Below are 11608 nucleotides of genomic sequence, written 5' to 3'. Positions count from 1 at the left end.
AAATAAAAAAAAAAAAAAAAAAAAAAAAAAAAAAAAGAATGAAGATAATCTCTATTAATTCATAGAGAATGATTTCCGGGATATACTGTTAAATGAAAAAAGCAACGTACAAAAGAGTATCTGTCATTTGACATCCTTTATGTAAGAAATAAAGGAATATATTGGGGCGCCTGGGTGGCTCAGTCAGTTAAGCATCCGACTTCGGCTCAGGTCATGATCTTGCAGTTTGTGGGTTCGAACCCTGCGTCAGGCTCTGTGCTGACAGCTGGGAGCCTGGAGCCTGCTTCAGATTCTGTGTCTCCCTCTCTCTTTGCCCCTCCCATGCTCATGCTCTCTCTCTCTCTCTGTTTTTCAATAATAAATAAACATTAAAATTAAAAAAATTGAAATAAAGGAATATATAGAAAACATACATATACAATAAGAATTACAGAAGGAATAAACCAGAAATGAATAGATGTGTTATGCTCAGAGTAAATGGGGTGAAAAGAATGGGAGAATGGAAATGGAATGGTAGGGATGGGGTGACATCAATCATCATGAGGAAGTCACCAGCTAACTAAGTTGAGCCTACTGGAAGACAAAGGGGAGTCAAAACAGGAGAGGTAGGGGGCGCCTGGGTGGCTCAGTTGGTTGAGCTTCCGACTTTGGCTCAGGTCATGATCTCACAGTCTGTGAGTTTGAGCCCGATATCGAGCTCTGTGCTGATGGCTCAGAGCCTGGAGCCTGCTTCCGATTCTGTGTCTCCCTCTCTCTCTGCCCCTTCCCTGCTCATGCTCTGTCTCTCTCTGTCTCAAAAATAAATAAAAACATTAAGAAAAAAATATTAAAAAAAAACAAACAGGAGAGGTAGGGCTAGAGTCCACCACCATGGGAAGAGTCCATTCTGGTTTTTTTTTTAATGTTTATTTATTTATTTTTGAGATAGATAGAGAGAGAGAGAGGAAGACAGAGAATGCCAAGCAAGCCTCCGTGCTGTCAGCACAGAGCTTGACACGGGGCTTGAATTCAAGAATCATGAGACTGTGACCTGAGCCCAAGCCAGATGCTTAATTGACTGAGCCACCCACATGCCCCTGTATTATAATTAATGTTAGAACCACATTGAAAGGAGTGGGGAAGAAAAAGGTAACCATAACATCTTCAGAAATCAGTGTTTTGACTATGTAATGTAAGACTAAAGGTAACAGGAACAAATATTTATACCCTAGTTAGTAAAGTTGTTTTTCATAAGAGTATGGGTTAGCAATTCTGAAATTTATATATATATATCCATGATGGGCTTGAATAAATAAATATATTTGTGGATAATGAGGTTGAGGTTTTTTTACTATCAGAGAAAGAAATTATAAATAAGGAAAGGAGGAGGGCTGTTATGAATCCTGTGTGGTTGGATAGGAACCAGGGGTACAAACTCATGATTATTTACACACACACACACACACACACACACACACACACACACACACACACAGATATAGATACCTAATATCACTTATTATATCTCTCACGCCCAAATCTTCGTTTCAAAATGCCATTTTCCAACAAAAACGAGCCAGAGTTCATTGGAGAAATGGCTGATTCCAGGGCTAGGGCAGGGAAAGTACAACAGAAAACTGGAACATCTTGTTGCAGGACCAAAAGGCAAAAAAGGGTTCAAGAATGGATTAGAGACAGGACCTCAGAGCCCATCTGATGGCTCTTGCAGTGGGCAAATCTGGGACAATTTCAGCAATGTTAATAAACCAAAATAACTATCCCATAATTCCACTCTGATATAAATAAAAGGATACATTTTAAAATGAGGGGGAAGGTATAGTGCTTTTTTATGGTAGAATTCCCATTAATGAATGTAGAAGGAATAATGGAGATACAAGATCACCATCTGGCAAACACCACAGTGATAATGTTGAAGGCAAGACTCATAGGTGGATGCTAACACTAGTACGCATTGAAAGTATGATGAGAAATAAGATATTTACATGGTCTCAAAGTATATCCCCCAAAGCTACTTACTAATTATAAAGAAGAAAATAGCATCTTTATAGTGGAGAAATTTGGCAGACACACTACCTTAGCCAAGTAATCAAAATTAATATTATCAGTAATGGGACATATTGACATCATGTATTTGTTTATTATCATGCACTGAAGGACACAGCATCATTTCTGTGTTATTTTACCAAAAATACATACTCAGAATCCACTCATGATGAAGTATCAAGACAAACACAGAGGGAGGGATATTCTACCATATATCTGGCCAGTCCTCTTCAAAAGTGTCAAGATCATGAAAAACAGGTGGAAGGGGACTAAGGAGACATGGGGACCAGATGCATTTTGGGACCCCAAAATGAATCCTGGAACAGAAAAGGACTGTCAATGCTCTCCAACCAGAGATCATGAAGAACACAACTCTAGTTGGACAAGTTGAGTTTATTCCTTATAGCAGGGGAGAAGGCACCCCAAGGGGACTGTAGGGTGTCTGAGTAACAGGGCATTGGAAGACACTTCAGTTGGGTAGTTTTGGAAAAGGATCAAGGAAATGGAGGTGATCCAGGAAGTGTAATACAATTCTATGAGTGGGCATATTAATAAATCTTATCTACAGGGAGCACTGACTAGTGCAAGGCTACCCCCTGCAATTGGTAAAGCGGTACCAATCATTCTTATTAGCCAGGAAAGGAAGACATTTGGCATGTTGAGGCTTGGATAATGTTTAAAGTTCAAATATGTGTTCAAATATGATTATGGAATGCTAGTGTTTTTATCTTGATCCATCACGATTACAGACTAGCCTTACCTGACATGAATACTCTGTGAAATTATTGACGTGTGAGAGAAAAACATGAAGACCTAGTGTGAGTGACAGCAGGGATGGACCTTGAGGGTATTACGCTAAGTGAGATAAGTCAGACAGAGAAACACAAATATTGTATGATCTCCCTTATACGTGGAATCTAAAAATCAACCAACCAGGCGCACCTGGGTGGCTCAGCATGGAGCCTGCTTGTGATTCTCTCTTTCTGCCCCTCCCACCATCTCTCTTTCTATTTCTTTTTCTCTCTCCCTCTCTCTCAAAAATAAATAAACATTTAAAACCAACCAACCAAACCAACTTCACAGATGCACAGAACAGATTGGTGGTTGCAGAGGGGAGGAATGGGGAGAGGAGGAATTGGGGAAGGTGGTAAAAATGTACAAACTTCAGTTGTAAAGTAAGTCCTGGGGATGCATTGTATAGCATGGTGATTACAGTTAATAATACCACATTGTATATTTGGAAGTTGTTAAGAGAATAAATCTTTAAAGTTATCATTAAAAAAGGGGGCACCTGGATGGCTCAGTTGGCTAAGTGTCCGATTTTGGCTCAGGTCATGATCTCATGGTTCATGAGTTTGAGCCCTGCGTGGGGCTCTGTGCTGACAGCTTGGAGCCTGGAGCCTGCTTCGGATTCTGTGTGTCCCTTTCTCTCTGCCCCTCCCCCATTCACGCTCTGTCTCTCTCTCTCTCTCTTTCTCTCTCTCTCAAAAACAAACATGAAAACAAATTTTTAAAGTTCTCATTAAAAAAGATTTGTAACTACGTGTGGTCATATGTTAACTAGACCTATTGTGGTGAACATTTCAAAATATATACAAATATTGAATCATCATGTTGTAGACCGGAAACTAATATAGTGTGAAGGCCAGGCCAGCTTGCAGCAATAGCAAACCCTGGCTGGCAGCACCAGGCACCTGGGGCCACCTGGGTGACAAGGACTGCTTTTCTCTCCTCTGGGACATTAGTAGGATGACTAGTAAAATCAGGATAAGATCTGTAGATTAATTAGTTAATAGCAGTTTATCAACATCAATTTTCTAATTTCAATATTTATACTAGGCTATGAAGAACCTGGAAAACTGGGTAAAGGGTATACAGGGGTTCAATATGTGTTTTACAAAAAAAAAAAGCTTCATTGAGATATATTTTATGTACCATAAAATTCACTCATTTAAAATGTATAGTTCAGCAATTTTGGCATATCCATAGTTGCACAGCCATTACTATAACCTAATTTTAGAATATTTTTATCACACACCTCTTAAAATCTGCCCATATCCATTAGCAGTTACCCCCCACTTCCCTTCACTTCACTCAGCTCCAAACAATCTCTAACCTGTCTCTATTGGTTTGCTTATTCTAGACGTTTCATGTAAATGGAACCATAGACTATATAGTAGTCCTCCTTATCTGTGATTTTAGGTACCCATGGTCAACCAAAGTCTGGCAGCAGAGCATCCTCCTTCTGAACTATGGTCAAGTCAATGATAGTCAAATGCCTAAGTCATTCACCTCACTTTATCTCATCACATAAGTTTTTTTTTTATCATCTGAAGAAAAGTGAGTACAGTATAAGAACATTTTGAGAGACGATGTTCACATAACTTTTATTATAGTATATTGTCATAATTATTCTATTTCCTTATTATTGTTTTTAATGTCTTACTGTCCCTAATTTATAAGTTAAACTTTATCATAGGTATGTATGCATAAGAAAAAAACATAGCATATATAAGCTTTGGTACTATCTGCAATTTCAGGCATCCACTGGGGGTCTTAAAACATATCCCTGGGGATATAGAAGACTGTGTATGTCTTTTGTGACCAACTTCCTTTGATTAGCATAATGTTTTCAAGGTTCGTCTCGGTTCTAGTATGTATCAGTACTTCTTTATTGCTTAATAATATTCTATTATGTAGATACACCATTTTGTGTTTATCCATTCACTAGTTGATGGGCATTTAGGATGTTTCTACTCTTTGATTATCAACGAATAATGCTGTTAGATCACTATTCGTGTATGGGTTTTTGTGTGGACATTTGTTTTGCATTTCTATTGGGTATATACTTAGAATTTGAACTTCTGGATCAAAATGGTAACTCCATATTTAGCATTTTGGAAGGCAGCTATGTTCACCACTGTGCTGCTGATCTAGGTATAGCATTTTGAAGACTTGCTTCAAACTGTTTTCCCAAATGGCTGTATTTTGTGCGAGGGTTACAATTATTGCACATCCTGGTCAAAGTTTGTTATTGTCTTTCTGTGGGCTATTTTTGCAACATTTCTCATAAATCTAAAATTATCAAAATATAGCAAAACAAAACATAAAAAAGAATACGGGAAGAGGGGAGCCCCATAGGATTTACAGTGAAAATATAAAAACAATCTGTTACAAATGCTGTAAAAATATATTCCTAAATTCAAGTAATGCATAAAGTAAATACAGCCATTATAAAATTGTTGAATTTCCCTCCCTTATTCTTAGGAACTATTCTAAAGAATTTCCCTTTTTTGTATAAAATACCGTAAACTGCATCCAGAATAGTTGAAACTTGTTTTAAATTTCCCTTAATAAAGATACATTAAAGATACATTCAAGTGGTTTTTGGTTTTGATTTTTGCTTTATAAAAAAAAAAATACCATAATGGCCTTTTACTGCTGTTTGGCAATAAAGGAGAGACTAACGATTGTGGATGTCAAAGAAAACAACGTGAAGAAATGTTGTAGTAAGTAAACACAAACCCCTGGGGGCTGATCATGGGGGGGGGGGGGTGTTATTTGCTGGTGTCCACGTGGGGAGGAGTCGTCTATCTTGAAGTGACGGAATTTAGTGAACCATCTGGCTGTGCTCGCCTCCCTTCAAGGGAGGAGGTAAAGGAGGTGGAGAGCAGGTCGGTGTCAGGCTGAACCAAGCTGTCAAACCCTCCCTGCCCGTCAGCAGCACCTGTTTTTTCTTTAGAGCAAACAGCCCACCTGGCCCCAGTTGCGATCCACGGGCGAGGTGGCCTCCCCGGATGCGGGGGCAGGCTGGCTTCAGCTCTGCCGTGCGGAGTGTGGGGTGGGCTTCTCATCTGGTCTGCTCCCCCCCCCCCCCAACCCCGCCACCAAGGATGGTGAGTGCGAGCTGCAGTGTTCCTGCCAGAGAGGAAGGTGTTTTCCAACCCACATTCAGCCTTCTGCTATCTTTGGTTAGGTGCCAGGCTGTCTCCCCTGCCTGTGCCTCCAAATTCTCCAGGGCAACCCGCCACCGTCCCACGGGCAGGGTTGGCCGCCGTGAGGGGCCGACCGCTCCAGGCATCTGCCCCTCGGGGCCGTGGGGAGGGTCCGCGAAGCTGGGACCCGCTGGTTTCTCCAGCTGGACGCGGCGAGACGCACTGGACAAAGGGAGCGCGGCGGTCAGGAAGCGCCTGGAGGAGACAGCTGCTGGGCATTCGCGCAGCCGCAGAACCAGTGGTCCAGCACAAGGCGGGGGGGGGGGGGGGGGACTGGAACAGGTGCTCCAGCGGCCCCCTCACCGGCAGCCAGCCGGCCGCCCCGCGTGCCCCAATCACCCAGTCTCACTAGGCATTTACATACATTTAGAAACGTTTTCATCAGCTGGTGTGGGTTGATCAGCTTCCTTCTGATCAGGAAGGAAGACAGAAAGAAAGTAACACGCCTCGCTGATTTTAACGCCTATTAGGTGGGCCCCAGATTCTACTACCGGTGCACTTGCCCATTTTTTATCTTAATGGGCAGCAACCGCAGCTCTCTGAACAATTTCCTTCTGGCAATCTCATGAAAAAGCAAGTAATTTCAATTCTTTCCTTTCAGGTGCTCACCCTTTCACAACAATTAGCTTGACTTTGGGAAAGGTAAGCCTCCAGTGTGGAAATGGAAGCTCTACAAGGGCAGGGAATTCTGTGGTCTGTTTTCGCTGATGTACTTCAAAAGTTTAGTATGGGGCCTGACACACAGTAGGTGCCCTCTAACATTCCCACTACCACGTTCTCTTAATCCCCATCTTGCTGAGGCAATGCGTGATGCCAGTTCGAGATGGTGGGCATCAGACACTGGCTAATGCCCGCCGAAGCAATGGCCCTTCTTCGCAGGACCCTTTAGACTGCCAGAGTATGAAGACTCAGTTTTTCCCTATATCCCAAACTCCAGTACTAAAATGATAGAAGCCAAATTTGGGCATGATAGCTTCCTACATTTGGGGAAGAAGAGGCATTGCGGGGAATATTTAAAAAAAATGCATATGTGTATATAGATGATATAGATACAGATATAGATATAGCTATAGATATATGGTATTTCAGTAATCAAATATCAGAAAAATATAAGAGGCTATACCACGAAGTGTGTCTGGTTATCTCTAGGTACTTGACTGATAGATTTTTTTTTTTTACTTTTATCTTTATAAATTCATGTATTGCCTAAATAATTACAATGAACACTTATTTCTATTTATTTCTATTCATTCATTCATTCATTCATTCATTAAAAGAGAAGTCCTGGGGAACTTTTTAAAGAAATGTTTATTTATTTATTTATTTATTTATTTATTTATTTATTTATTTATTTAGAGATTGAGATAGAGCATGAGCAGGTGGCAGGGGACAGAGAGAGAGAAGGGGACAAGAGAATCCCAAGCAGGCTGCAGAGCCTGATGTGGGGCTCAAACCCACAAACCATGAAATCATGACCGAGTTGAAATCAAGAGTTGGAAGCTTAACTGACCAAGCCACCCAGGTGCCCCCATTTACTTCTTTTATAACTAACACAGGAAATACCCAGTTTGGAAACAAAAAACAAACACTGTGATTTAAAAAAATTGTAAAGGGGTCATGCCGATTATCCTAGAGCCGTTTGTATGTTTTTTTTCCTTAGCCCCCAGCCGATGTCTGGCACACAACTGGCATTCAATAAATACCAGGTGAGTGAGTGAATGTTTCCACAACCTCTCTCAGAGGAAAAACATGTTCATGTAACCCGCTTATCTTTTAAGAAGTCTGCATTGTGATTTTAACATAGTAACAGTAATCTGAAAATTACAGAGTAAAAATTTGTTTGCAATTATAGAATTGTCCTTCCCTTCACCTGTCTTCACTCAGTGTATACTATACGTGTTTATGAATTCCAATTGGCTGCTATTAGCCCTTTTAGCAGCATAAGGTCTGAACATTCTCGGAGTGAAGTCCAACCAGTGTATTCATTATGTAGCAAACAGCTTCATCCAAAATATCCCTATGCTGACTGCCTCTTAATTTGTGCAAAAATTTACTTTCTCAGTTTAGTGGCGGAAACAGTCTTCAGCACACCCAAGTTTTAGGTTTGTTTCTTTCACTGCTTTTGACTTCCTCTTTTAAATATGGGAAATTGTGGGGAGCCAGGTGCTTCCGTGGACTTTAGCGCTGATAACTGAGCCTCAAGAGATTTCTCCTGTTACTCAAAGAAGTTCGTTTCTGCTGAAGGTTACCTACAGGAGTGAGGAAGGCTGCTCTATCCAGCCCAGCCCAGAAGAGTAGTGCTAGAAGGAACCAGTGTCCCACACATTCATCTGATCTATTTAGCTAACTTTCAAAAGGGTTTTGTAAACTCTCACGTGAGATTTCTTACTCAAGGAAATACCCTCCTTGAAAGTTATAAAACTGAGAGGAGAAAGCAAACACACTCTTACACAGCTCTGTGGTTCAAAGATCATTTCAAAAGTCTAGAGAACTTTAAGTTGCAATAAAATGTAAAATGGTAACAAATGCAAAGCCTCCCCAGGGGCTACAAATCTCTTTGCTTCAGCCTTAAGTATCTAATAGTGTTTAACCCTAGCCATTCAAGATCAGAAATCAACAGTATTTGGGGTGGGGGAGGTGGTGGTGATAACAAAAGACAACTTTCTTGAAATCTCTCTAGTGCCAGTAACCTTGCTAAGAATTTCTGGGACCTTATCTACAACAAACCTGTCTCCCCAGTTCAGTGGTCCTCAATGCTTACTGGGCGTAAAAACCACTTGGAGAGCTTGATTACCAGGTAGAATTCTGGGCATTAGCCTCAAAAATTGTTATTCGGGTAGGATGGGCTGGGATGGAGGAATCGTACTGAGCACCCTCAGGGCTGCTGCCCCTGTGCCAAAAGGTGGCCCTTTTGTGTAGACACAGCTAGGTGAGAATTAGGAAAATAGTACCCATTTCTCCAGGCAGATACAGCCTATGCCAGGGCCTCCAGCTTGCCCGAGGCTCCCTCCTAGCCCCACTCCCTCCTCTGCTGTCTGCCTGTGCAGAACCCTGGCATCATGGGAGATTACAGTGCTAGTGGCTTTGCAGAGCACACTTTGCAAGCCGTGGCCCCGGGCTTTTTCATTTCTCTTCTGTTACAAATCCAGTCTAATTCGGCAAGCATTTATCGGGCACCCAATGTATGTAAAGCGTTGTGTTAGATCTGGTGGGGACCGAGGAGATGTCTGTAGTTCTTCTCCATGGCCAGCGGCTCTGCCCGTCACTGAGTAACCACATAGCTGTTTTGTTTTGTGCCATCTTTGATCCCACAGGATCAGAGAGGGAAGGAAAATGCCACTCAGGAAAAAGAAAAAATGGGGGCAGGAGGAATTGAAAAGGGAATCTTGGTGCACAAGTTTTGAAGAGACTACAAGTCCTTTCTTTAAATCTTTTTTTTTCAACGTTTATTTATTTTTGGGACAGAGAGAGACAGAGCATGAACGGGGGAGGGGCAGAGAGTGAGGGAGACACAGAATCGGAAACAGGCTCCAGGCTCTGAGCCATCAGCCCAGAGCCCGACGCGGGGCTCGAACTCACGGACCGCGAGATCGTGACCTGGCTGACGTCGGACGCTTAACCGACTGTGCCACCCAGGAGCCCCTACAAGTCCTTTCTTTAGAATGACCTCAATGCCAGGAAACCTTGCAGAGTTTGGCTCACGTTTTAAACATCCTAATTTCACCAATTAGTCTTAGTTACAACTCACCATATACCTGTCTCCTCCGCCTTGGAACACCTCGCTCTTGAGAAGACAGCCTATCACCTTATTAATATTAGCCAATAGCGTTAATATGTTATATTAATCCCATTAATATTAGTCAATCCAGGGACTAAGTACATTGCCTAGATTTTCCTCTTCTTCCTAGTGTTTTACTGGTGTTAAATTTTGATTTTTTCACCTTTTTTTAAGCTTTTATTTTTAAGTAATCTCTACCCCTAACGTCGGGCTTACACTCACAACCCCGAGATCAAGAGTTGCATACTCCACCGACTGAGCCAGCCAGGCACCCTGATTTTTTTCACTTCAATTGAAACATTTTCATTTCATAATCTCTCACCTCATTCTCACCTGTCAAATGTAAGATGAGAAAGGTAACATTTCTAAACATATAAATGAAGCACCAGAATTTAATTTTGAAGCATTCTAGTCTGTTTTCTTACTTTCATGCTAAAAATTCAAGGATTCTCACGATTCGTTAGCTAAATCCAAAAAATTCCGTTTCCGATTTCTAGTATTTTAAATGGACAGATCAAGTAAAATATTTGCAAAGCACAAAGAGATTAGACCAGCACAAGTAAACATGCATACGTGTTAACACAAAGAATGAAATTAACGATCAGGTTAGTAAGCACAATATCCAGGATGTGTTTAATGTTGATGAAGATACAAGGCTAACTTAACACTACTCTGAAAAGCATGGCATGTAACACATGCTTGGCACATACTTGTTGAATTTGACTAAGTTTTAACCAAGTAGGTAGGAAAACATTGGTCTTTCAGCTGAATCTCCAATTACAGCGTGCTAGAAATAAAATACTTTTAAATCGAATACTTTTAAAAAACCTGCCCTACTCCCCGCCCCCCCCCCGAGTGCTAAGATAAACGTTTAAAGAATTGCTTAATTTTAGAGTACTTACAGTTAAGAAATAGGTGCTGAGCAGGAAGTGTCTTGTGGCTTGGGAGCGAATCTCACTAGAAGGGGAAGATATGTGGAGACAGAGAAGTAAGTGTGTTTCTATTGCAGCACATGGTACAACGAACTGATTCGGAGGTTTTTATTGGCCAGTGTAATTCTGGCAGCTAGGTGTGTTCCTATTCACTTGAAAGTGAAAATACTTCTTGCCCCAAAAGGTGTGTTCCTTCTCCTGGGTTGTGTGAAGTACAATCACCTATCTTTTTAGGGGGAAAAAGGCTTTGATTCATTGTATAATTCGATTGGTCTTACATGCCTGGAAGAGCTTACCAATTTTTAAAATTTACTTTCTTCCTTTAACACAACAAGTAAGATGCTATGTGGTCTAGCATCTATCTATTGCCATATGTGTATTGGGAAGCTTATTGGCACCATTTGGGAGAAAACAGGCTATCTGGAATTCCATACCTAATCAGACACTTCTTTCTCTTTTTTCTCTTCTCTGCGTTCTTTTTTTGTTTGTTTTCTGGACTTCTTTTTTTTGTTTTCTCTAATATTGATGAAATGCTTACTATGTGTTAGGCACTGTCCTAAATGCTTTGCATGTTTTAAATTTACTGAATTCTGCTCACCATTCTGTAAGGTAGGAACGGCTACCTCCATTTAACTGACAGGGCAACTGAGTCACAGCGATGTTAAATGGCTAGTAGGTGGCAGCTAGGATTTGGCTGAAATGGACTTTAATCTGTGTACTCTGGTGTTTTCACAACAAACTCCCTCACATTCTCACCATATAGTCTGACATTAGCCCTGTTCTTGTGGGAAATATTTGCCATTTCAAACACCTCACAGTGGGTGAGAAGGAGGCTGATCTCTCTCAGTTCTGAAAGGCTT

General features: G+C 41.2%; 1 protein-coding gene across 1 annotated transcript in view; it reads right to left on the bottom strand.

Moving 5' to 3' along the window:
• The window catches only part of LOC121033388 (placenta-specific gene 8 protein), a 26931-nt gene extending 16085 nt beyond the window's left edge, over nucleotides 1-10846 (bottom strand). Inside the window, exon 1 of the mRNA XM_040479552.1 lies at nucleotides 10719-10846. The gene's annotated coding sequence lies outside the window, so the exon portion shown is untranslated. The remainder of the gene's footprint in view (nucleotides 1-10718) is intronic.
• Between the last annotated feature and the right edge of the window lie 762 nt (nucleotides 10847-11608).

This window comes from Herpailurus yagouaroundi, unplaced genomic scaffold (assembly GCF_014898765.1).
Source record: "Herpailurus yagouaroundi ecotype Mexico unplaced genomic scaffold, PumYag 28, whole genome shotgun sequence".
Lineage (NCBI taxonomy): Eukaryota > Metazoa > Chordata > Mammalia > Carnivora > Felidae > Herpailurus > Herpailurus yagouaroundi.
Note: the sequence above shows the minus strand (reverse complement) of the source record. Positions and strands in the feature narration are given on the sequence as shown.